The sequence below is a fragment of the Herpailurus yagouaroundi genome, unplaced genomic scaffold, assembly GCF_014898765.1.
Source record: "Herpailurus yagouaroundi ecotype Mexico unplaced genomic scaffold, PumYag 195, whole genome shotgun sequence".
In the NCBI taxonomy this organism is placed as follows: Eukaryota; Metazoa; Chordata; class Mammalia; order Carnivora; family Felidae; genus Herpailurus; species Herpailurus yagouaroundi.
The window spans coordinates 1,588,978-1,616,031 of NW_024412426.1; the positions used below are offsets into that span (position 1 = coordinate 1,588,978).

The following is a 27,054-nucleotide window of genomic DNA, read 5'->3' on the forward strand; positions in this document are numbered from 1 at the left end:
TGGCGGGACAGAGGTGCGTGTGGGGGAACTGGGAGAGAAAAAAACGGGCGGCGGCGTGGGCGCGGCATGGGGGGAGGGGGAGCCCCTTCTACGGAGAGACAAAAGGAAGGGAAAGAGGCTGTGGAAGTGTGGGGTTGTGTTTGGACACGAGAAAAACCTCTCCGGACCACGGGTGGGGGAACGAGAGATTCGAGCCAGTTTCTACTTTGCAGACAGGCTTAGGAGCTAAAGATGAGAGCTTTCAGGGGTACGCGACTTTCTCCGAACCAGAGCCGCTGCTGTGTGCGCCCTGGGGGGAGGGGAGCCGGCTCCGGAGCGCGGTGGTGACCTCGGTGGTGACCTCGGTGGTGATCTCGGTCTCCGTGGTGATCTCGGTGGTGATGTCGGTGGTGATCTCGGTCTCCGTGGTGATCTCGGTGGTGATCTCCATGGTGATGTCGGTAGTGAACTCGGGGCCGCACTGGGAACGAGCGGGGCCCCTCCCTCCAGCGTTGGGGGAAGAGGGTGTATTGCCCGGCCAAGGGCGAGAGACCTTGCAGGCGCCAGTCAGAGGCCTTTGGTTAACTGGGCGGAGTGGCGCTACCCCAGAACCGAGTCGGGGCAGAGAGGGATCGTTTACGACACTGGGTTTGAATCCCAGCTGAGCGCCCGGGAGGGGCCGGAGACTGTGGAGCCGGACAAGCCTGCCGCCTGGCTATTCTGTGAGGCCTACCTGACAGTGTGGTTTGAGACGCCCAGTCTGGGAAGGACAAGGCCCGGGTGTTGCCGTTTTTCTCCCCCGTCAACATGGGGATTCAGGGAACAGGACAGCGACCCCCGGTGGAGGGGGACCCGCTTCCGCCAAACCCCGCCCCTCTGTGCCTGGTGACGGCGTGTCTACTGGGGTGGGACCTTATGTGCTGGGGTGACACTGACGCTGAACTGAGGGGTCACCTCCAGACCGCACGGCCTCCAACTGTCCTGCGCTCTTGTATGTTAGTCTGGGTTTCTTTTTTATTTTATTTTTTCTCTTTTCTTTCGTTCTTTTCTCTTTTCCCTTCTTTTTCTTTCTACAATCTTCTTTTTAATTTTATTTTTTTCCCTTTGGAATCAGGCTCATTTTTGATTTTTGGTCAATTCTTATATACATGTAAGTATTTTCTTTCTTTCTTTCTTTCTTTCTTTCTTTCTTTCTCTGTCCTTGTTGTTTGTTTAATCAGGCATTTTTACTCTGTTCTTTTTACACCTTTTCTATATCTCCTTTTCTTTATTTTTCTTTCTCTCTCTCTGGATTAAGCCTTATAGTTTCTTTGATTCATTGCCCGGTCTTTTTTTTCCTGTCCCTTTCATTTCTTTCTTTGTGTGGGATAAGGTTCCCCCCACCCTTTCCTTTTTCCCAGGGTTACTTCCATGAACAAATCAAAGCACACTTGGTGGAAGGCCCAAACAATCCATCACCATGAGCAGTGGGATAGAGAAGCCAAATACACAACCACAGAGTACACACAACACTCCAAAAACACTTCCTGAAGTGCCAGGCCCTGCAGCAGATGACCCCTTTTTAATATAGTGGTGCTCGCTGGGGCAGGACACATAACAAGCTATTAAAACATGTAAAAGAAAACTAGCCAAAATGACACAATGGAAGAATTCCCCTCAAAAGAAATTCCAGGAACAAATGACAGTCCGAGAATTGCTCAAAACAGATAGGAACGATAAATCTGAACAAGAATTTAGAATAATAGTCATAAGACTAATAGCTGGGCTTGAAAAAAGCATAGAAGACCACAGAGAATCCATTGCTGCAGAGATCAAAGACCTAGGAAATAGTGACGATGAGGGGCAACCGGGCGGCTCAGTTGGTTAAGCGTCCAACGTCGGCTCAGGTCACGATCTCATGGTCCGTGGGTTCGAGCCCCATGTCGGGCTCTGTGCTGACAGCTCAGAGCCTGGAGCCTGCCTAGGATTCTGTGTCTCCCACTCCCTTTGCCCTTCCCCTGCTTGTGCTCTCTCTCTCTCTCTCAAAAAAAAAAAAAAAAAATTAATGTAAATTTTTAAAATTTACATTAAAAAAATGTAAGACATAGTCATGATGAATTAAGAAATGCTGCAAATGAGATGCAAGATAAATTAGATGTGGTGACAGCAAGGATGGAAGAAGCAGAGGAGAGAACAGGTGAAATAGAGGATAAAATGATGGAAAATGACGAAGCTGATAAAAAAGAGGAAAAGGAAATTACTGGACTATGAGGGGAGATTTAGAGACCTAAGTGATCCAATGAAATGAAATACTATCTGTATCATAGGAGTTCCAGAAGAAGAGAGAGACAAAGGGGCAGAAGGTTTATTTGAACGAATAATAGCCGAGAACTTCCCTAATCTGGGGAAGGAAACAGACAACCATGTCTAAAAGGCACAGAGAACTCCCTTCAAAATCAACAAAAACAAGTCAACACCATGACATATCATAGTGAAACTGGCAAAGATAAAGAGAGAAATCTAAAAGCAGAGTGACAAACAGGCTTTAACCTACAAGGATGGACACATAAGGGTAGTAGCAGACCTGTCCACTGAAACTTGGCAGGCCAGAAGGGAGTGGCAGGAAATGTTCAATGTGCTGAACAGGAAACATATGCAGCCACGAAGCCTTTACCCAGCAAGGCTGTCATTCAGAATAGGTGAGATAAAGGCTTTCCCAGACAGACAAAAACTGGAGGAGGTCATGACCACTAAACCAGCCCTGCAGGAGATCCTAAGGGGGACTCTGTGAATGGAAAGCAGCAAAGACCACAAAGGACCAGAGATATCACCACAAGCCTGAAACCTACAGATAACACAGTGACACTAAATCCATATCTTCAATAATCACTCTGAATATAAATGGACTAAATGCCCCAATCAAAAGATATAGGGTATCAGAATGGATAAAACACAAGACCCATCTATATGCTGCCTACGTGAGATTCATTTTAGACCCAAGGACACCTGCAGATTGAACTTGAGGGGATGGAGAACCACCTATCATTTTTTGACACCTGGATGTCAAAAAAAAAAAAAAGAAGAAAAAAGAAAAAAAAAAAAAAGAAAAAGAAAAGCCAGAGTAGCCATACTTCTATCAAACAAACTGTAGATATAACAACAAACTGATATTAAAACAAAGACTGTAAAAAGAGATAAAGAAGGGTGTTATATCATAATTAAGGGGTCTATCCATCAAGAAGAGCTAACAATTGTAGATGTTTATGCCCCCAGTGTAGAGCCCCCAAATATATAAATCAGTTAATCACAAACATAAATAAATGTACAGATAATAATACCATGATTATAGGGGGCTTTAATACTCCATCCTATCAGCCTTTGCAAATGACTTCTCTACTGAGACATACAGACCCTCCTCGGGAGGCAGACATCTCTATTTGATCCTCAGTAGAGAGAAGGAAGCCAAGTCTACCCTCTTAAGCTGTCGGGAAAACATGGGGCTTCAGCAGACAGAGAGAAGCAAGAAGAAACTGGAGAAGCAGAATGCGTTAACAGCGGAGCAGCCCGTGCATTCGGGAACTGGGAAAGGGGAGCACACAGTAGTGGACGGAACCAGAGTTGTTTTGCCTCTAAAAGAGGTAGCTGGGGAGAGAGAGGGAGGTGGCTGTATTCAGCCTAGGGATTCTCATAAGGAGCAAATACAGAAAGTTCAAGAGGATGAAATGAACTTCCGCTGCAGGAAAGAAATCGGTGGGTTCGGACATGAAGACGTTGTGGTTGTACTGCAGGACGGGGCGGGGGGGGGGGGGGGTCCTCCCCTGCTCTTCCTCACTGTCTGGGCTGGCACATAGAGAAGGCAGGGTAACCAAAGAGGACATTTAGTCATTTTAGTGATTTTCTCAGGTGGAGGACAAGGGACCGCCTCTCGCATAATGGCGCGTAAAAGCTGTGCTAGGAAGAAGCTCATTTGGCGTGAGGAGGTTCAGACGGGCTGTTGATTGTGATCTCCCCACCCCACTGCCCAAAACATAATCACACTCGCACCTACCTACACGTACAGACTCACGCACACGCGCACACTCGCACCGGCCCACACACACTCAGACACTGCCACGTCTGTTCATGCATGCACATACTCACGCTCATGCATGATCACAGTCACTCGTGCTTACACTTGCATTCACACACGGGTTCACAGGAGAATACACTCAACCCAAATCCCTCTGGAAGGAGAGAACTGAGGGTGAATGAACACAGCAGAGGCCACAAGGACAGATGGGAACCAAAGCCAAGGGTCCTGGTGGGAAGGCTTTCAGCCCTGTACTTCGCCACACCTGAGATGTCCTCCGTGCCGTTGTCTGTAAACTTCCAAATCTTACCCCTCTGTGAGGGCCCTTGCCAGAGAGGTTCCCCAGTTCTTATTCATTATTCCCTGGAAATGGTTTCCACTGCCAAAGCGGGTCTTGGCAGCCATGTTTCTAGCGATAGGTCCTCTGGCCATAGCTAACTGGTTTAGGGGCTGAGCTCCTGGCATACGGTTTGGTTAATCATATGTCTCAGAAGTTGCAGGTTGGTCAAGAAAGACAGAATCATTGGCACTGAAGCACATGGACAGTGGACCTCTCAAGGGAAGGGCCATACTTTCCCCTATTGAGGCTCCGGAGGATCTCTGCTTCCAATCCTGCCTGTGACGTGTTTGTTGAGTACTTCCTTAGATTCCATTAGCTATCACAACCGACTCCCTAGGAACATCTAAAGCTAGATGAGCTTTGATTTATTTTTCTTGCAAACAAAAACAAAAACACCATTCGTTCTAATCTTATTCAAACGCTCACTCCTGCCTGTGCCTCTGGCTAGCAGTGATCTGTTCATCTTCAGAACACTCATAGCATTTTGATGGCTTTGTTATCCTCTCTGTACTATTTATTTCTGTCTTACCTTCGATACTAGACCATAAGCTACTTGAAACTAGACGCCATCCATGTCTTAGTCATCATTTTAGCCCACACAGCACCTAGTACAGAGCCTTGCACAAATAGTTCTTATGAGCGTTTGTTGAATGAATTAGCAAATGCATAATTGGATAAATGAATGGAAAAAAATAGTCTCAAGCGATGCTAAGTATTTATTCTATTTTTCCTCAGGAATTCCTGAGGTTACACTCCTAGAATCTAAACATCCTCTGCATGTGAATCCGTTCATTTTATTCCCTTTTATTGATTTGTTTACAATCAGCCATGTGCCTGACACAAGGGACGCAAAGATGAGTAAGATATGGACTTTGTTTTCAAGGATCTGTGGTCTCACTGGACCGATGAGGGGATGGGGTACAGATGAAGTTAACAAACATGGACCCCCCACCCTGGGACACAGCCCTGCACACCCCATTCCCGGGAGCAGAAGTGGGAAAGTCACATATTGCACATCCATCCCAATCTTGCAACAAGACCGTATTAAAAGCCATTTTTCAAGCTTGAGTAAGATGTTTATGACCTGATAGGCGATGGCTGGCAAACTCATTTCATCATAAATATCACAGCAGATAATATACTTCAGTATAAATGATGCATCTGCCTATGCCGGGATCCTCAGAGTGAAGAATGCTCCTCCAATGTGGGCTTCTTAAAGATAAACAAATTATGGGCCGTAATTACCCAACGTTTGATTTTCTTTTTTACGAGCTTTTCTTCACCCTAATCACACTCGGGGTGGGAAGATGAAAGCCACAATTGGGACTTAGAGAAGGGAAGAAAAAGGGTCTGCTCCCTCCGCAGTGAGTCAGATGCCAGATAAATATGTCTAAGGAAGGAGCCCGCGTTCCTGTTGCTCCCGAAGGAAAGGAAAGACTCAGCCAGTGGGAAGACGTATAGAAAGCGGGAAAAATCAGTGGGGGAGAAAGTGGTGACTTCTGAAGCAGGCACTTTTCAGAAGATGCCTAAGACATAAAAGGAATTCTCTTTCTCTCTGACACAGAAACATACATATCACGGACACACACACCATGCAGGTAAAATTCTACATCTCCAAACTGTCCCCCCCACCCTCCTACCCCCTGCAAAGCATGGGCTCAGTATGCTCTTTCCCACTGTGACTTCTGAATCCTACTTTCTAGATGCAGTCTTTCCTATGTCCCTTCCAAAGGTTTGCTTAAAATTCAGTTTTACAGGGGCACCTGGGTGGCTGAGTCGGTTAAGTGACTCTTGATTTCGGCTTAGGTCCTGATCTCCTGGTTCTCACGAAATCAAGCCGCGCATCAAGCTTTGCGCTCACAACGCGGAGCCTGCTTGGGATTCTCGCTCTCTCCTCTCTCACCGATCACTCCCCTTCTCTGTCTCTCAAAATAAATAAACATTAACAAAGAAATTCAGTTTTACAAACACCCAAACCCTTTACTTCCTGATAGACCCTTGTCTGTTCTCATCAATTACTCTACCAAAACATTTCCTCTAGGGTTTCTAGACATGTTGGTAAAATTCATACTTGTAAAAATCTCCTCTTACAAAAGGGACTCAGACTCTATTGGGTTAGTATCTTCTCCTGAGATGACAAGGTAAGAAGGAAGTAGGTCATTAAAAAATAAATCAAGCAACATAGTAGAAGGTCACATAGTAGAAGGTAATGTAGTAGAATAACCTCTTGACTGGGAATCAGGAAATCTGAGTTTAATTAGGAATTTTCCCATTTCTCATGCAAGTGACATTTCTTCACTTCTGTCCAAGTCAGTTTTTCTCCTCACTTAAAAATGGGAATCACCTGTCTGGTAGGTCGCTTTGAGGATTCAATGTAATAATATTCCAAAAAAGTCCCTGTCATTTCTCGGTGTTCAAGAACTATTTACTTTCACCCCAGCTTCCTAAGTTTGGATAAGAGAGGGCTGGAAAATTGCCCTGCATCCTTCTCTGCACCTTCAAAGATTCTTTCACATTAACCACATTCTCTGGAGGCAGGCAAGTCAGAAGCGGTTTCCTTATTTTATTACTGAAGACGTTGGAGCACAGAGAGGTTAAGAGACTTGCCCAAGGCCACATGGCGATTTAAAACCGACTCTTGTGTCTTTCTGCGCTTTTTGAAGGAGGCACACTCCCTCGGGAGGATCAGGTCAAAAGGAGGCTCCCTTCGTGAAATATTTACAAACCCTGACCCTTCGTAGCAGCCGAGCACCCCACACAGTTGTGGAGCAGCGCGTCCAGCAGATGTGAGCTCTGCCCTCAAAGAGAAAGAGCCAGTCAATATCTGATGCCAGAAATGCGATGGCTGAGGTTAATGGTTTGTATCTGAAAAAACGAGCTGTGGCTGGGGAAGAGAAATATGCAGAAACCTCGTGATAAATGTATTCGTTTCCTGGGGCTGATGTAACAAATTGCCCCAAACTGGATGACTTCAAACAACATATTTTTCCACAGTCCTGGGAGCTAGAAGTCTGAACTCAAGATGTCAGCAGGGCCATGTTCTCTTTGGAGGCTCCAGGGAAGAATCCTTTCGTGCCTCGTCCTGGCTTCTGGCGATGGCCAGAAGTCCTTGGCATTCCTCGGCGGGGCCCTGCATCGCTTATATCTCTGCCTCTGTCATCACATGGACGCTCCATGGATGAGTCTGTTTCTGAATCTCTTCTCTCCTTATCGGGACACCATCGTATGGCATTAAGGGCCCATGCTGCTCCCCTGTGGTTTCATTTTAACTTACCCAGTTTCATCTATAACAACCCTATTTCCAAACAAGGTCACATTTGGGGGCCCTGGGTAGGACATGAATTTGGTGGCAGGATGGGGGGGGGGGGTGGGGAGTCACTTTTCAAACTCAGTACAACAGGCAGAGGAGGAAGACTGAGAAACCTGAGCAGAGAAAACAAAGGAGAGAGAAAGAGACAAGATAAAGGCAGAGAATGAGACAGAGGTAGGAGGAGACAGAACTAGAGAGACAAAGAAAGAGAGATAATGGAAAAGAATAAGGAAGAGAAATAGGTGCTAGTGAGGAGCACCTGGCTGGTTCAGTCAGTAGGACATGTGACTCTTGACCTTGGGGTTGTGAGTTCAAGCCCCACATTAGGTATACAGATTGCTTAAAAATAAAATCTTTAGGGGCGCCTGGGTGGCGCAGTCTGTTGAGCATCTGACTTCGGCTCAGGTCGTGATCTCACAGCTCGTGGGTTCGAGCCCCACGTCGGGCTCTGTGCTGACAGCTCGGAGCCTGGAGCCTGCTTTGGATTCTGTGTTTCCCTCTCTCTCTGCTCTTCCCCTGCTCACACGCTGTCTCTCTCTCTCAAAAATAAAGTAAAAGATTAAAAAAAAAATCTTTCAGGGGCACCTGGGTGGCTCAGTCAGCTGAGCATCCAACTGTTGATTTCAGCTCAGGTCATGATCCCAGGGTTGTGGGGTTGAGCCCTATGTCAGGCTCCATGCTGAGTGTGGAGCCTGCGTGAAACTCTCTCTCTCTCTCTCTCTCTCTCTCTCTCTCTGTCTCTCTCTTTCCCCCTCCCTCCCTCCCTCTGCCCCTTTCCCCATGCTCTCTCTCTTTCTTTCAAATAAAAAAATTAAATTAAATTAAAAATAAAATCTTTAAGAAAAAAAAGAAGGTGTGAGTGAAAGAAACACACTCTCTCTCTCTCTCTCTCTGTCTCTCTCTTACACATGAAGTGTGAGAAACAGAGAGACACATTGCTGGTATTTAAAGAAATGCTCCCAAATATGCACTTTCTCTAGTCTGGATGGTCAGGGTACAGCCCTGTGGAAAGTACAGCACCATGGAAAGTGATCCAGATATTCTCTTTGGGGTTAATAAGAGGACTCCAGAAAGAAAGAGCAGCTAGTTGGGGTCCTGGGACTCCCTAGTGGCTCTCACTTTCATACCTACTCCTACCACTTTGGGTCAAGAGATTCCAGTTTTAAAGTTGAGACCCTGGGTATTGGTCAAAAAAATATCTTTTCAAAAAGCCAGTTTTAGGGCAATCTTGTGTCCATTCTCCTATCAAGAAGAAAATGGGCCACCCAGGAGATGTGGTGACACTTCCCCCTTAAGGAGCGTGTGTTCCTGGTCTCTGGCAAGCTTTAGGTGTCCCTCTGTATTCATTATTCACCCAACCAGATGTTAATTCCACATCCTGATCTTTTCTAGCTTCCTGGAGTTTCCCAAATATCTCCAAAGGGAGACTGGTCACTTTAGCATCAGCCGAAACAGACACCAGGGCCGAGGAATCATAAATTAACAGTAAGAAGGAGATGTCAGAGCTGGCAAGAGAACACCAGTGTGTGCATGTGCGTGTGTGTGTGTGTGTGTGTGTGTGTGTGTGTGTGTATGCAGGCTTTCATGGAGAAGTAGGTGGAGGCAGAGGAAGCCCATCAATGGATGCCCAGTCATTCCCAAGCTACAAAGACTTTAAAACTCTCTTGCCATTAGAACAGTCACTCATAATGGGAAGTCATGTACAACAGACAAACTTTGTGAACTAAGATCTCTCCTTGCTTTTATTTTCTTTTACCATAGTGAAAACTAATTGAGTTTGGCTTTTGGGGTAACAGGTTCCATTTTCTCCCCATCATAGAAACCCCCCCCCCACACACACACACACTTAAAAAGGGAAAGCTTGTAGGTCTCCCCAGGGAAATTTTCTACACCAACCTGACTTGGTCGGTATTATGACTGGGGATGTAGGTCAAAGGCAGAAAAGTGGGCTCAAGTCAACATAGTGCCATTCTTGGCCTCTGAGCCATCGCTTTGGAGTAACAAAGAGAAAGAGCCATAGCCTTGCCTTTTTGCCATATCCTTGCCTGCATGTTTGAAGGTTTTGGGATTCCCATCATCTTCCTTCTTACAGCAGCAAAGATAGTGAGATACACATGCTCATCTCCAGGAAGAAAGCACAGAAGAGGCATATTGCCTTTTAGGGGACATTTATTTCATATGGCCGCACAATGGAGAGTGTATGCCTTGGTTGTCATAGTGGCTGTTATTCATTCACTCATTTTCTCACTATTCACTCATTTCCCACCACACTTATATTGTCCTATGTGAAGCACTGGAGGTACCAAGTTGAAAAAACTCAGTCCCTAATTTTGGTTTGGCATTAGAGCAAAGCAAGAAAAAGGAACTCAAGAAGCTGAGGTCTTAGGATCATAAACTACAGTGATAGAGTCTTCTACCTGAGGGTAGACCCTTCCCATCTCCCCATGGGCCCGGAGGCAGCTCTGAGTGAAATCACAAAAAAGTGTTTGGGGCTTCTCCCAACTCTGGGTCCCTCTTCTGCCATGTGTCTAGCACCCCCCTGGTGACCTAATGACTTCATTCATTCTCACAAGTTAAGGTACTCTAACCAGTCGATGGGACAAAAATTTCAGGATCAAGCAGCTAAGAGAAATCCAGAAAGGACTGGAAATTTGGGCAGAGAGGTAGTTATTCCTGGTAACCGGTCACAAAGGATAATGACTGCCCTAGGATTCCAGGCTGGAGGAGAAAAGGCCAACAGCCTGAGTATGAGACAGTGAAAAATGTCTCATACATGGCTGCTAGCATTTCTAAGTAGTTTGTAATGACTCTATGTCCCTGCTGTCTTTCTGCTGAAATATCACTTGCCCTAAAAAAGACACAAACTGTAGGTTCTGACTTCCAGTATATTTTTGTGTTTCACTTACAGATGTTCCCTTTAGCATCTTATCAGCAACAAAGACAAACTCCATGGGCTGGTCACTTGTGTGTTATCTCTCATATCCGTTTCCTGCCTTTCCCTTGCTCTGTTCTGTAGTGCAGGGAATGAGGACGGTCTCTTGCAGGTGGCCTTGGGTAGCCTCTGCCAGTGGTGCACTGGTGGCAGCCTGGTGGTCAGGAGGAGGGGAGAAGCAGTATTTTCCCTTTCTCGTGTTGCCTAAGGCCATTTCTGACTCAGCTTGTGTCTTTTAGTTCCACCTCCCACCAAAGAGGCCATGCAGGGTCCAAGGTCACGTGGGGCAGCTCCAGCCTGTGGTATCTGAAAACACACTTCCTCCCACCTTGACTCCACACCTGTTAACAGGTGACTCCTGCACCTGTTACTCTTTGGGTTGCCTCACCATTCCGGATTTGGCTTTTCAAGCTTTTCCATCACCCTGCATGAAACTCTTGATATTAAATTCCCCCAGTTGAAGGCCTAGGGTGATTTCTTTTCTCCTATTGGAAACTTGATACATTCTGATTGGTCTACGTGGAAAAGTAATTCATTCGAAGTATGTTGGGTCATGTGCAGAACCACTGGGAATAAGAGAGGCTAAGCACCAAGACCCACCGCCAAGGGCACTCCACAGAAACCGCTATGAGCGGTCCTCAACAGCCACTGGTGAACTCCGAACGAAGGGCCACAGTCAGATGGTTTTATCTGATTGGAGGAGCCTGTGTCATTTATCTGACCTTTACATCAGAGTCAAGATCTGCTTTTCAGTAAAACTTCTAGGGGCAGAATTTCTTCCAACATAAGAAAGGAGATTCGATGTGGAACATCAAAAAAAAAAAAAAAAAAAAAAAAAAAGATAAATATTTATCACGGGAAAAAGACCAGGAGTTGGGGGTTGAGCTGCTCTACTAAGGTCAGCATGTAAAAAAGAGAGTCTCTGTAGAATGATTGGTTTGGTGGTGGCAGAAAGACTAGGAGCCGTGTGGGAATCTTTGATCTATGGGCGTAATCATGGAACCTTCCCAGTAGCCTTCAAATTAGTATCAGGTAATCAGCATTTACAACTGTATGTCACATAAGAGAGCAGGGCTGCCTATACAGGAATGAGTGTGTATCCATCTAGGAGCACTTTTCAGATGTGGGTACTAATCAGACACTAATCCTTAATTTTGAAATTAATCCTTACTGATTCCCCAGCCTGTGTCGTTTTCTTATTTCTGAAGACCAGGTCCCCACCTGATAGCTCTCTCGCAGACGCTGGGCTCCTGTACTAGTCCTTCTTCCTGGACCCCTGCTGGCCAAAGGCATTAACTAGCCTCCTCCTTCCCTCTGAGGTTGAGGTCCTGCCTCAACCTATCAGTTTTTGTGAAGGGGTCCCCTTTGTCTCTTGCCACGCTCTGTCATCCTCCAGCCGTCCCTCTCCAAGCATTGCCAGCCTGGAATCCCTCCTGATGCCTGCTCTTCAGAGGCCACTCGACATGACAGTGGCAGAACAAGGGTGTATTTCAGAGTCAGCCAGATCTGGATTGGAATCCCACCTCTAACACGTACTATTTGTAACACTTACTATTTGTATGAGCTTGGCGGGCTCCTATACTTCTGTAGTTAACAAACCAAAGTTTCTTGTATGGTTCTCAAACCTTAGCATGCAAGTACCTAAGTATCTGCTGCCCTGGTGTGTTCATTAAAAGGAGAGATTTCTGGCTGCCACCGCTTAGAGATCTGACTCATTAGATCTGGGGTCATTCCAGTGCTAGGGGCCTACAGACCACCCTTTGAGAAACACTGACCCACTGGGTTTCCAGGCCCCATCTCTTCTTGAAATGGTTCTGTTATTCATTCAGTCAGCATTTCCCAGGCTTCAGGTGGGCTTAGGGTTTGGGTGAGGATTATAACCATGTCTCCTTCTGATCTAACTGGAGATAGGTACCTTAGACCCCCCCCTTCCCCCCAGACCTACTGTATTAGAATCCCAGAGGAGGAATTGAGCTGACACGTGCAATTCCCCAAAGTTCCACATGTAGCTCATATATAAGCTTCTGATTCACCAGCCCTGTATCATTGCTTCTGTACAGCACACAACCCCAGCTCCCCTCCCACCCACGCTCTTAACTTCCACGCAGCCTTACTTGAAAAGGAAGCACCTGCTACTACTGATAGAAGCTGCTATCCCTGGCAAAGAAGCCATCTCTGTATTTTCTAAGGTTTTATCCATTTTCATTTGGCAGAGGAGTGGATTTCATTCTGATCATTACCTACATGGACAAGCAGCCAACGCTTAATATCTGTTGGTCAGTAGCTGCTTTCCTAACTAATAGTCCTTGATGGCCATCTAGAGGTAAGTGTGGTCTTCTCATCCACCTAGTCCCCTTAGCTGGCATGCACATATGCAAAAACATGGACCTGGGAGATCACATGCTTTAGAACTCCCATTCTCCCCAGGGAAGCATGGAGCAACTATAGCCAGGATGGGGAAATAAATGACTGACTTTATCCTTACAGTCCAAGGCATGCTTCACCTCCTCCACGGAGCCTTTCCTGGTTCTAGCGCTCTGTGCTGCTTTCCTTTTTCCGACTTCGGACCATGTCACATTACACAGCTTAGCAGTGGACTGTGTCCTACTTCGCAATGCTCTAAATCTGTTTTGCTTGCCTACTTTTTGCTTATCCACAAGATTGCAGCCTCTCTGAGAGCAGGACTCAGATTTGAGACACCCTTTGATGAATCACTGAGGCAGAAAGAGGATCAAAGCAAGGATCAGCTCAACAACTTCATACGGTAGCGAGACAGCAGCTGGGGATACTAACCGCAAAGGCGTCTTCCTTCTGGGGTGAAGGTGAGATGCAATGCTAGAGGCTACTGTGACCCGAGACATAATTCAGGTCAAGACACTAGAGTGAGATCCGCTAGTGGGGGAGAAAAAGGGCAACGAACCCAAGCAGCAGTTGGTATTCAAGACTGAAGCAGCAAGAAGTGGTCACTATGCGAGGGATATTGCCAGTGGGACTTTAAACAGTGGGCCAGGGGACGAGCTGCCAGTTCTGCACATGCAGGGAGAGGCAGGACAGAGCCTCCAAGGCCCCAGAATGAGCCTCAAGTCAAGGAACCAGCTAGAGAGAAGCTAGGCTTCTGGGCAAGAAAACCATCAAAATTACAAAATGGGGTCATTCCGACAGAGAAGAAAGGCTTGCCCAGAAAGCCCTAGCAGGTCTTCTGCCCTATTACTCCACCACCTTTAGGGGACTTCTCCAGGCTCCACCACCTTTAGGGGACTTCTCCAAGCTTGCGAGTTGACTGCCTTTCTCTCCTGACCTGAGCTCTGTGGCTGGTGCTTTTGCAGTTGGTTTCAGCTATCAGCCTAACCCTGTGTATTAGTTCTTGATTCCTGAGCTTCCATAACATCCAAGACTCCAGCTTTGTTCCCCTTTGACTCAAGTCTGTAGTGACAGAGGCAGTGGAAATGAGGTCCTGGTGGGCACTTTTTAACCCCATAGTACTTGGGATTGTGCTAAGTATGTACTTGATGTCCGTCTGTTTCAACACATCAAATAAACTCAGCTCACTGAAGCAAGTGCATGCCAAAAAAAATGTGAAAAATTCCCCGCTGGTGATGGTGGGCCAGCTTCAGAATCTATCTAAATCTCCCAGTTAATCTTCTCTGTCACTCCCTACTTCTCCCTTAAGATCAAGGACACCCGGGTTCAAATCTGCCACTTACTAGCCTGGAACCTTGGGATGGAGATAATAAATCTTGTGGGTAAGAGACCTCTGCCCCCAATCCCTGGGTGCCAGCTGGTCAGCCTGCTACAAATGCACCTCACACATCAAAGAGAAGGACCTGAAAATTGGTGTTCATTGACTACTTATTGACTTGAACATCTAACTCTTGATTTTGGCTCAGGTCATGATCTTGCATTTTGTGGGATCAAGACCCATGTTGAACTCCATGCTGACAGTGGGGATCCTGCTTGGCATTCTCTCTGCCTTTCTCTCTGCCGCTCCCCCACTCATGCTCTCTGTCTCTCTCCCAAAATAAATAAGTAAACATGAATTTTAAAAAGGATATCAAGCTGTAGGCAAGGACCCATTCGTAACAAGCAAGGCGACAAGCAGCATAGTGTTTCTGGGCACTGGGAATGTCAGAGTTCAGTATTTGTGGGAAGATCTGACAGAATGTGGACCATACTTGCTGGACTGTTTGTAAGGCGAGGCACAAACTCTCTTAAAAGATGAATCACCATATAAATATGTAATGTCATAGCAGCATTAAGGCATGAGTCATGCTCACACGATGGATGAAGGGTGGTGGAGGGGGCACCGAGGCGGTAGAATGATGAAGGAGCAGGATCTTTCCGTTCACACTACTGCCCCCACACTGGCTTTCAAGGTTTTAGTATGTTTTAAACTACTTTACTGTTAACTTATACAAACAAATTGCAGCAGCTTGATGGGAGAAGAAAATAATGATTCAAGCATAAGGCTCATTTTCCTATTGATTTCCTTTCTCTTTATTTCCTTTTGACCTCAGTAGAGAAGGCACAAGTCTCACCATTCAAAGCAACCATAACTCAGTCCTCACTCATGGACTTTAAGAAAGTGCTTAATATTTTTCTTCTTATGTCCCAGGGAACAGCATTTCAGGTGTTTAATCATCTTTATAGCCCCCAGATATTTGGAATTTATGGGAAGCATTTAAACTCAGTAGAAAAAAAATGAAAACAGTGTGTCCTAAATTCAGGGTAAATTTCTACTCTTGTTATAGGTGTTAATTTATGATTTGACAATGATTTCAAGGCTTTCTCTCATATCCTCTGAGGCTTGTATTTTCTTATTATTCAACCCGGTTTTATTCTCAGTGTCAAATGAATCACACATTCAATCACACAGAGTGTAATGTCCCTTGCCCCATACGCATAACCAGAGTCTCAGTCTATGGAATTATGAACCCCTGGGAAGAAGACCAAAGTATTCCTTGCGGTATCTCAGTCCCCCTGGTGACGAAAATGCCTAATCTTTCAAAAGACTGATTCTTTATTTTTTATTACAGAGATATAATTGATATACAATATTGTATTAGTTTCAGGTGTACAACATAGTGATTTGACATTTGTATACGCTGGGAAATGGTCACCACTATAAGTTTCTAGTTGCCATCTGTCACTGTGCAAAGTTAATACAATGCTATTGACCATATTCCCCATGCAGTACATTACATTCTCATGACTTATTTTTTTTAAGTTTATTTATTTATTCCAAAAGAGAGAGAGAGAGGGAGCATGAGTGTGAGTGGGGAAGGAGCAGAGAGAGAGAATCCTAAGCAGGCTCCATAATGTCAGCACAGAGCCCGACACAGGGCTTGAACTACAAACCGTGAGATCATGACCTGATCCAAAATCAGGAGTCCTACGATTAACCAAATGAACCACCCAGGTGCCCCAACTTACTTATTTTATAACTGGAATTTTGTACTTCTTTTTTTTACATTTTATTTATTTTTGAGAGAGAGACAGAGCACAAATGGGGGAGGGACAGGGAGAGAGAGAGAGAGAGAGAGAGAGAGAGAGAATCCAAAGCAGGCTCCAGGCTCCGAACTGTAGCACAGAGCCCGACATGGGGCTCAAACTCATAAACCATGAGATCATGACCTGAGCTGAAGTCGGACGCTTAACTGACGGAGCCACCCAGGCGCCCCTGGAATTTTGCACTTCTTAATCCCCTTCCCGACTCCCAAATGCCTACCCTCTGGCAACCACTAATCTATTCTCTGTATCTATGGGTCTGAATTTTATTTTGTTTTGTTTGTTTGTTTTTATTCCACATGTAAGTGAAATCACATGGTATTTGTCTTTCTCTGTCTTATTTTACTGACTGTAATACACTCCAGATCCACCCATGTCGCAAATGACAAGATTTCATTCCTTTTTATGGCTGAATAATATACTGTGTGTGTGTGTGTGTGTGTGTGTGTGTATACATACCACATCTTCTTTATCCACTTCGATGGACACTTACATTGTTTCCATACCTTTGCTATTGTAAATAATGCTGCAATTAACATCTGTCTTTTTGAAGTAGTGTTCGTGTCTTCTTCAGATAGATGCTCAGCAGTGGCTTGCTGGGTCAGATGGTAGCTCCATTTTTCTTTTAATTTTTTAAATTGATTTTTGAGAGAGAGAGCATGAGCAGGGTAGAGAGAGAGGGAGAGAGAGAACTCCAAGCAGGCTCCAAACTGTCAGCGCAGAGTCTGAAGTGGGGCTTGAACCCACAAACTGCGGGATCATGACCTGAGCCAAAGTCAGGTGTTTAACCGACTGAGCCACCCAGGCGCCCCTCATATGGTAGCTCTATTTTTATTGATTGATTGATTGATTGATTGATTGATTTAAATATAACTTATTGTCAAGTTGGTTTCCATACAACACCCAGTGCTCTATTTTTAAATTTGGGAGGAAACTCTGTACTGTTTTCTATAGTTGCTGTGCCAATTTACATTCCCACCAACAATGCACCAAGGTTTTCTTTTCTCCACATCCTCATTGACACTTCTTACTTCTTGTCTTTTTGCTGCTAGCCATTCTGACAGGTGTACAGTGATAGTTCATTGTGGTTTTGATTTTTATTTCCCTGATGATTGGTGTTGTTGAGAATCTGTATATATCAGTATTAGAATCAGTATTGAGCATCTGTATGTATTGGTCTGTTGACCATCTGTATGTCTTCTCTGGAAAAATGTCTAGTCAGATCCACTGCCCATTTTTGAGTGGATCCTTTGCTTTTTGTTCTTCAGTTGTATGAGTTCCTTATATATTTTGGATATTTAACCACTTATTGGATATATGATTTGCAAATATCTTCTCCCATTCAGTAGTTTGCCTTTTTATATTGTTGGTAGTTTCCTTCACTGTGCAAAAGCATTTTAGTTTGATCTGGTTCCAACTGTTTGCTTTTGCTTTTGTTTTTGTTGCCTGGGGAGACACATCCATAAAAATGTTGCTAAGGCTGATGTCCGAGAGTTTCCTGCCTATGTTTTCTTCTGGGAATTTTGTGGTTTCTGGTCTTACATTCAAGTCTATTCCATTTTGAGTTGATTTTTTTTTTGTACAGGGTGTAAGATATATGCCAGACCCTGTAATGGGCTTTTCCTCATCACTACTTTATTGTATCTGGTAAACAACTTACCAAAATATGATCTTACTTTTACAAAAAAAAAAAAATAAAATAAGAAGCTGAAACTCAAAGAGATGAAGAGAATTAACTCATGCTACTCGGCTAGTAAATTGCAGAGCTGGGATTGAAACCCAGGTCTGTATTTTCTCCTAAATTCAAGAGTTTCCTACCCCAGCACTTTTCCATTGGTAGGATTGATGCTCACATTCTTCCCCGAGCAGAAGTGTATAGGGTTGGGCATGCCTCACTTTTCTCCACCCTCACTACCTCTGCTGGCCCCGACACCACTCACCACTTCCCACCCCACTGAAAGATAAAAGTTGGGGGGCACTTGGGTGGCTCAGTCGGTTGAGCAGCCGACTTCGGCTCAGGTCATGATCTCACAACTCGTGAGTCCGAGCACCACATCAGGATGGCTGATGTCAGCCTGTCGGCACAGAGCCGGCCTCAGATCCTCTGTCCCCCTCTCTCTGCCCCTCCCCTACTTGCACTCTTCCAATAAATAAATAATATTTAAAAATAAAGTTGAGCTGGCCACACGGCTTGTTTCTTCGGGCTCATTGGAGGAACAGATTCACTGGCACACTGTCCCCTCACCATCTTGGAACAAGGGACTCCCCACTCTCAGAGACCCAGAGCCTCTCGGGAGCTTTGCCTTGCTCTTTACTCTGCAGAGCCACTCCTCACAGGTGAGGCTATAGAAAGGAAGAATCTGGATTTGGGTCCCGTTGAAACTCACCACTGGACCAACCTGGAAACTGGAGCTAATTGTTCTCCATCCTCTTACTTCTCTAGGAAAGACCCCTGCAGAGGTCTGGGAGAGCAGAGTCTTCTTAGCCTATAATAACTCTGCCTCTTATGATAAGGATGATCCATTCAGGTGCAAGGCAACTGTACGTCCAGGGCTCAGCTGCTACTGGAATTCTTGAGTACTTGAGAAGCAGGATAAAAGCCAAATCATGCTTTTAATAAACCAATATCAGCCAAACAGCCTCATATAAGCCCAGAAAGTCCTCGTAAAGCCAGCTCACACCCTTCCCAACCCCAGTGGTCATTCATTCACGTAGTTTTGATTCACAGACTGCCACTGGTGGCTCTTTCCCTCCCTGATCATCTTCCACCTGACCAACTGGCCTCAAGACCTGCTACCAGAAGAGCTGCCCATAGTCCCTCCCAGCGGCACCAGGAAGATAACTCCTTTCTCTCTTCCTCCATCACTTACCTTCTCTGGGAAGAAAGGGTTAGTGCAGGAGTTCCTGACCCCCACAGGTCTCATGACCCACAAGGTAGCTAGGCATATGAGCCTTCCTTCCTCAAGTCCAATCAAATCTCTGTCACTCTCTGACCAAGCAGAGGGACAGGTGCCAGTCAGAGGAGCTAGAAGCCTAAAGCTGTTACAAATTAATAAGGAAAAGACAAGCACGCTGTAGGTTAAATTGTGTCTCCTTGCCCCTGGGGGGGAAAAAAAACGTTATGTTCAGTTCTAACCCCCTCAGTACCTGCAAATGTGACCTTTTCTGGATTAGAGCCTTTGCAGATGTTCATCTCCGGCTGAGATGAGGTCACACTGGATTCTGGTGGGTCCTAATCCAGTGATTGGTGTCCTTCGGAGAGGAAGATCTGGAAACACACAGACAAGCACAGAAAGAAGACAGAAGCAGAAACTGGACTAAGGCAACTACACTCCAGGGAATGCCAAGAGATGCTAGCAACTACCAAAAGCCAGGAAGAGGAGGAAGGATTCTCCCTTAGAGGCTTCAGGGAGAGTGTGGCCCTGCCGAAGCTTTAATTTCTCTCCAGAACTATGAGAGAATAAATTTCTGTTGTTTTAACCCACATAGTTTGAAGTCATTTGTCACGACAGCCCTGAGAAACTAATACACACACCGCGGGGGGCAGACCGCAAGATGATATGAAAAAGCCAATCATGAAAGAAAGACAAATAACACTAAAAAACATAACCAATGTTCAACCTCCACGGTAATAAAAGAAATGTGACTTAAAACAATGGTATGCCCTTTTTACTTTTCAGATGGTAAAGATGAAAAAGAATCACAATGCCTGATGTTGTCAAGAGGGCGGGAAATGGACATCTACACGCCCCTGTTGGGAATAAGGGGGAACAAATCTTCCGGAGAGTAACACAGTCGTATGCACCAAAAGCTATAAAGATCATCACATTCAAGGAAGTAATTAGGTAAATGTGCAAAGATCTGTGCATAAGACTATTTTCATCAAAACACTGTTTTTATAGCAAAGGAAAGAAACTTCAAGTTCAAACAATAGGAATTGTTTAATAAGTTGTTATAGTCACACAAAATTACTATGAGGCCATTAAAAATGATGATTTGGGGGCACCTGGGTGACTGAGTTGTTTAAGCGTCCAACTCTTGATTTCGGCTCAGGTCATGATCTCAGGGTCTTGAGATGGAGCCCCACATCAGGCTCTGTGCTGGCCGTGGAGCCTGCTTAAAATTCTCTCTCTCTCTCTCTCTCTCTCTCTCCCTCCCTCTCTCTCTCTCTCTCTCTCTCTCCCTCTCCCTCCACCCCTCTCCACGGCTTGCATGTGCTCTCTCTCTCTTAAAAAAAAAAAAAGCTAAAAAAAATGATGATGTTGATATGTATATTTTTTAGCCAGTATTTCTTTATTGGGTGTTAATTCTCAATTAGGATATGAAAGGATTCAGGGGTGCTAAGCAAAGATGGTCAGGATTACAGAGTGCACCCTCCACACTCTCTGCGGTGGTCTGTGCGTGGCTGTGCACACGTGAGTTCTGTGTAAGGAAAGTAGTAGTTGAAAGGCAGGTCCGCCGGCACCATAGAAACGCCAGCAATGCTCCCTTTGTTCACACTGACGTACTGGTTGTGAGACCGGTGGTAAGTAACCTCTTTGAAATGCTCCAACAATGCCGTTAGGGGTGAAATTCCACATCAGTAACCAGGTTGGCAGCTCCCTTGGTTTGGCAACTTGAGTTTCTTCTTCACTGGCATGACTGATGCCATCTTGGAGTCTTGGGTGTCTACTGTCAATGTGATCTATATTCATCAACAAGGAGAGACGTTCATACACAATGCCAAGTGGGAAAAGCACAAAATAGTCTAATAAAATTGTGTGTACGTTTGTGTGTTGAGAGAGAGAGAGAGAGAGAGAGAGAGATCTAGGATATATACTATATTAACTATCTGCTAACCTTATGACTCATTTGGTTTTTGAATGTTCTCATTTTTCTAAAATGAAAATACTTTTATTTTTAATTCCAGCGTAGGTAACATACTGTGCTATATTAGCTTCAGATGTACAATGTAGTGACCCCCCCCCCCAGTTCCTTACATCATCCGGTACCCATTAGGACGAGTGCACCCCTGATTCCCATCACCTATTTCACCCATCCCCCACTGCCTCCCCCTGGTAACCATCTGTTTGTTCTCTATATTGAAGAGTCTGTTTTTGGTTTGTCTCTTCTTTTTACCCTTGTTCATTTGTTTTGTTTCTTAAATTCCACATATCAGTGAAATCATGTGTCTTCCCCTGGCTTAATTCACTTAGCATTGAAAATAAATACTTTTGAAAAATAAATGTATGCCTCAAAGGAACGAAATGGATTTAAGCGCTTCTCCATGTTCCTGGAGGAGGGCCCCGGGGTACAGCCTTCCCACACCCCTTGGCTCAGCGCAGGGCCCGGACCATCTTGAGCAGGCCATGGTACAGATTAGGCCAAGTTCACACAATGTTCATCTGCCCGCTTCGTGACTCTGCTGTGAAACTTCAACACATCCTCCCGGACCTCCTTCTTTTGCCTCCAGACCAATCAATTCTTCCTTCAGTCCCCATTTGGGGGTGGGGGGTGGGGGGGTTCTGTTCTTCTCTGCTATCTCACCGTAACCTCGAGCTGAGCCTAGTAACAGAACCAGTGCTCTCATCCCCCTTCATGTTGCAGCCCAGCCTCCCGTAGGGAGGTCCCCTTTCCCCACCCCAGTGTGAGCCCCCTGAAGGCAGGGCACCTGTCACCTGCACCTCCAGAGCCCAGCACTGTGCCGGACCCACCTGTGTTCATTGGACTGAGCAACAGAATTTCCAGAACTTCAAGGGACGTGGCAGCCAGTAACAGACAACTCTGTCATGTTGTCGATGGAGAAATGAAAGCCCAGACTATTGGAGTCACTCACCAGTGGCAAAGTCCAACATGAAGCTAGACCACCTAACCCCTAAACAGTGTGCTCTTCCTTCTACATGACCCCAATTTGCTGAAGAAGAAACAGACACCCTTCCCCGCCACCCCCCAACCACCATAGTTCAGGAGGAAACTGAGCGCTTTCCTCAGAATCGTCAGCAAGCCTGGTGCCTTCACTGGAGTCCTCCCACCTTCTCCTTCCCCTGTGTCTATCCTTCAGGCCCTTTCAATGGGAGCAAACTTCTTTACCCAGTGCCTTTCTCTGAGCCCCGGACTCTGCCCTTTTCCGGTCCTCCTTTCCCTGGCCTGCCTCATTCGCTGTCTCTCTGCAACATCTTTATGCCTTCCGACCTCATTTCTTGGCACCCCTCTGCTCTCCCCCACCTCAGCCTCAATGCCGAGTCGACCCCCAGGCCCAGCCGCCAGTATCGAGTGGGCCCAGACAGCGTGGATTGTGCCACCGTGTACCTTCGGGCCTCACGTTCCACCTTCCAAACCCACGTTCCCACTGAAATACCTCCCACCTGGATGTGGAGAGCCCTCAGCTTTCCGCGGGGGTCACAGCTCCTACTGTCTCAGCTCCTACTGTCTCAGCTTCAGCCCAAACACCAGTGCTCCTGACCCCCTTCCCTAAGTACCGCCATCGTCCACCTGCACAGAATCCCTCTGGCCCCTGCCCTTCCCTCAAGGCAGGCCACAGCCAGCCCAGCCTCTCTGCCCCCAAATGGAGGGCCTGCTTCATTTCCTCTTTCGCCTGCTGAGACATGAACCTTCACTTCTCAGAAAGCTCACCGGGACTCTCGGCACGCAACGAGACCTCTGCTACCACTTACCACGGCTCGGTTTAAGCCCTGGTGTTACCTTTGGGAGAGCGAAGTGGTCAGGACAGAACTCAGGAGCAGGACCAAAGATTACACGGATGAATGAGGCCATCGGTTTCCACGAGCTCCTCAGGGACTCTGCAGGGTGGGGAAGGGGGACCAGGCTGGCAGCACCCAGAGCAGCTCCAAACTTAGTTTTTTTAGATATTTGGAACACCTGCAAACTGTATTTAGTAAATGGACACGATTGTCACAATCAAGGCTGAAAAATACACCAAGGCGACTAGAGGAAGAATGCAGGTCAGGATAAAGCAGAAGTTCGGTTTTCACGACTGGAATCTATCCTCATTCTTTCATCCGGCAGATGCTCTGAGTCACTCCTATGCGCAGGTGGGGAACCAAGGTCAGGCTGACCCGACTCATGGCGGAGGCAGAACTCTCTGCCATTCAAGTTAGGACTGGTTCTGAGGATTGGGAGCCTGCCTTGGCCTGGGTTCCTGTTATCTAACAAGCCACCTCCAATGTAGGGCTGAAAACAACAATGTATTTTGCTCACAAATGTGCAGCTTGGGCAGGGTGTGGTGGGGACGGTCCATCTCCACTGTGTGCAAAGAGCCATTTGAAGGCTCGCTCAGTGCATCTAGTGGTTGATGCTGGCTGTCGGCTGGGACCTCAGCTGGAACCGCCAGCTCAAACACCTAAATGCCTGCCCACTTCTTTACAGTGTGGTGGCCGGCTTCCAAGAGTGAGCAACCCAAGAGAGAGGAAGTTGCCAGTTTCTGAATGTTGGGCCCAGAAGCTAGCATGGGGCAACTTCCCCTATAATCTATTGGTGAAGGAGTCACAGAGCCTAGATTCAAGGACCAAGGGCACAGACCCCGCCTCTTGATAAGTGAAGTGTCACAGATCTTTGCAGTCATGTTTTAAAGCTGACATAGGGGCGCCTGGGTGGCTCAGTGGGTTGAGCATCCGACTCTTGGTTTCTGCTCAGGTAATGGGATCCAGCCCCACGTCCAGGCTCTGCATGGAGCCTGCTTGGGATTCTCTCTCTCTCTCTCTCTCTCTCTCTCTCTGTCTCTCTCTCTCTCTGTCTGTCTCAAAAATAAACAAATAAATTTATAAATAAATAAATAAAGTTGCCATAGCCTACGGGTTGAGAAGAAATGACCCCAGCTACGGGGAGGAGGAGTGGTAAAGGTTGCAAACCCAGCTAACCTCTGCACTTCTCTCCAGAAAGTATAATGGTTAAAGATGTGGGCTGTGGTACTGTTCCCCCTGGACGCTTGCCCTGCCCTGCGGAGCAATATGCAATACGCTTGTGCCCTCTGATGAAGGCAGCTCTTCATAAACTGAATATGCAGCACTCGGGTCCAAGAATTGCCAAGGGATTCTCATTTTTCTCATCCATTCCTTAAGTGATTGCATTTCCAGGCCCTTTTCCCAAGCCGGTCAGCATCCCTGGGAAATGTCGGCACTTGTCCGTGTTCCTTGGAAAATGCTATGCCTCCCTCAGTGCTCACATCAGCGACCAGCACCACGCACCCCCGGGCATGACCTCTCCATCGATGGACACGGTCTGGTGTCTCAGCAGTTTCTGGTTCTGTTTACACTTAACCGAGTTTGCGGAAGCCTAAACCTTCTCCCCTGTGGTGCCGCTGAACTCTGGCTCCTCATTCATGACAACGCGATTCCACAGTCATTAAGAAGACACCCTGTATTTAGGCAGCAGACCCAGAGTGAGACTTCACATTACCCGCAGAAGGGAAAGGTCACACGCACACACAACTTTCCTCTCTCGAGGGCCCTTGAGCTAAAGGTTCCTGTTGCCAGAAGTATTGCAGCACAGTGAGTCGTGCAGGCAGGGCAGGGAGTGAGATATCACCTGCTGGGTGATTTTCCCCAAGTTTAAAACGCACAACAGGACCACAAAATAATCTTGACAGATGCCCATCCCTGATTCCGCTCCTCCGTGCAAACCAGCCTTCCTACTCCCACTTGGATGTGTACGAGAGGGCACATCCAAGAAAAGATTTGGCTCCTAACCTGACAGGTGGTAGCACAGGGCTAGATTTATTTAGAAATACCTAATTAAGCTCCAGAGCAAACTAGTCATCAAGGTGTTTAATTGGCAGTATGTGACCATTAGGAGCTAATTAAGTCGTTCCCTCATACTTTGATTAATGTTTATCATTCGGCCACTGCGTGGCTGGTACAAGTTTAAAGAAAACAGAAGGCCCAGCTGGACGGCCCCTGGATGGTGGTCCCAGCCTTTTCCAGCACCGAGGCAGAACCGGCAGATGGGGCGGTGTGTGTGATGGTACATCTCGTTCCATGGCCCAAGCCCGGAAGTTCCTCTAAATCCATATAATAAGGGGCTATGGAGGCTCTGTTCCGTGCCAGCCGGCCAGGCAGAAAGGATAGTGCAGAGACTGGCTAAGCCTATGTTCAGATCCTACCTCCGCCTCTTACTACCTCTGTAACCATGCACCGCCTGGCCCTTCTGGATTCCGATTTGCTTCTCTGTGGAATGAAGACAAGTAACACCTACCTCACACAGCTCTTGCTTTAAAATAAAATTCAGGGGCGCTGGGGTGGCTCAGTCAGTTAAGCATCTGACTCTTAAGATTTCGGCTTAGGTTCGTGGCTTCAAGCCCTCCATTGGGCTCTGTGCTGACAGCAAGGAGCCTGCTTGGGAATCTCTGTCTCCTCTCACTCTCTGCCCCTTGCCTGCTCATGATCTACCTCTATCTTTCTCAAAATAAATAAGTAAACGTTTTTCTAAAACTTTATTTAAAAAATAATAAGATAAAATAAAATAAAATAAAATAAAAATCAGATATCCTCAATCTTGTGTTCAAAACACTTAAGTGATTCCCACCTCAAAGTAAAAGCTGAAGCCCTTACAGTGACATGTAAAGCTTTTCATGATGTATCTCCTTCCCTTGTCCCCCTCCCCCATTATTGCTCTACCTTCTTCTACTACTACTTTCTCTTGCCTGTCCCGGCTCTGGCCACACCACTCTTCCTGTCTCCTTGGACACACCCAGTCCTCTCCTGCCTCGGGGCCTTTCACTTGCTGTTGCCACTGCCTGGAACATCCTTCTCCCCAAACGTCCACGTGGTTCACACCCTCGGTCTTTGCTCAAGTCACCGTTTCAAAGAGGCCCCTCTGACGTCCCTATTTCAAATTCCTACATTCTCCCCATGTAAAATAAAAAGGCTGGTGAGGGCTGTCCCTCATTCCTGCTTTACTTCTCCCATTTAATCCCATCTAACATGCAGTGTATCTCAGGATCTTGTGTTTACTTACTGTTTTGGAATGCCTACCCCACTCTGATATAGAAAGTAAACCCTATGATAGCAGAAAGAAGGCTTTGCCTGTTTTGCTCCGGTTGCATTTCCATGCCTAGAACAGTGCTTGGCCCGTGGGAGGCACTTGATAAAAATTTGTTGACTAAATGAATGAGCATTAAATGAAATCAAGCGTGCAAAGTGGCCAGTGCATATTGGTGTAGTTCGTTCCCTCATACTTTGAGGAACATACTAAGGGGAACAACTCATTTCCTTCTCTTGGCTACAAGAGGAACTGGTCTCTCTGCCTCTAAGGACTTCATAGCCACCAGGGGGGACAACTCCTCACACACACCTGCTGTACAAATAATCTTCCAACCACGCCCCAGCAGGGGAGCAGAGGAATGAGGGACAAGAGCCCCCTTGTGGCAAGATTGAATGGTTGCAGTCAGCCACCCACAAGGTTTATGCTGTATAAGTGATGCTCCTCAGGAATTCAGACAAGAATGGCACACACTGCCCGCATGAAAGAAGCTTCTAGTTTAGGGCTCCACAGATTCCCTGTAAAGGACCAGATAGTAAATATTTGGTTACAGTCTCTGCTGTAACTACTCAGCTTTGCCATTGCCGCCTGAAGGCAGCTGTAGAGAATATACCAACAAATGGCTGTGACTGTGTTCCAATAAAACTTTATTTATAGATACTAAGACTTGAATTTCAAGTCATTTTCGTGTATCACAAAATATCCTTTCTTTCGTGTGTCATGAAGCATTCTTTTTTTTTTTTTTTTTCCCAACCACTTAAAAATTTGAAAACTGTTCTTAGCTCACAGGTCATGCAAAAACAGTGGGTGGACCAGATTTGGCCAGTAGACCATAGTGGGCCAATCCCCGGTCTAGATAGGACAAAAGAAAATAAAACTCTGTTACTTATAACTGAGGCTTACAATATGGTGAGATCTCAGCCGTTCACTGAAGCTGGAAGTAACTAGATAAGGACAGGAGCAGT

General features: G+C 46.2%; 1 long non-coding RNA gene across 2 annotated transcripts; it reads right to left on the reverse strand.

The window, feature by feature from the left end:
* Positions 1 to 20,394: 20,394 nt before the first annotated feature.
* LOC121011680 (uncharacterized) lies at positions 20,395 to 24,774 on the reverse strand. 2 transcript variants are annotated; one of them, XR_005781691.1, is made up of 4 exons: positions 24,371 to 24,774; positions 22,796 to 22,979; positions 21,808 to 21,877; positions 20,395 to 20,798 (listed from the first exon to the last, which is right to left on the reverse strand). It is a non-coding gene; the product is annotated as an uncharacterized LOC121011680 (long non-coding RNA). The 2 variants fall into 2 exon arrangements; XR_005781690.1 differs by lacking the exon at positions 24,371 to 24,774 and having other exon boundaries at positions 22,796 to 23,624.
* Between the last annotated feature and the right edge of the window lie 2,280 nt (positions 24,775 to 27,054).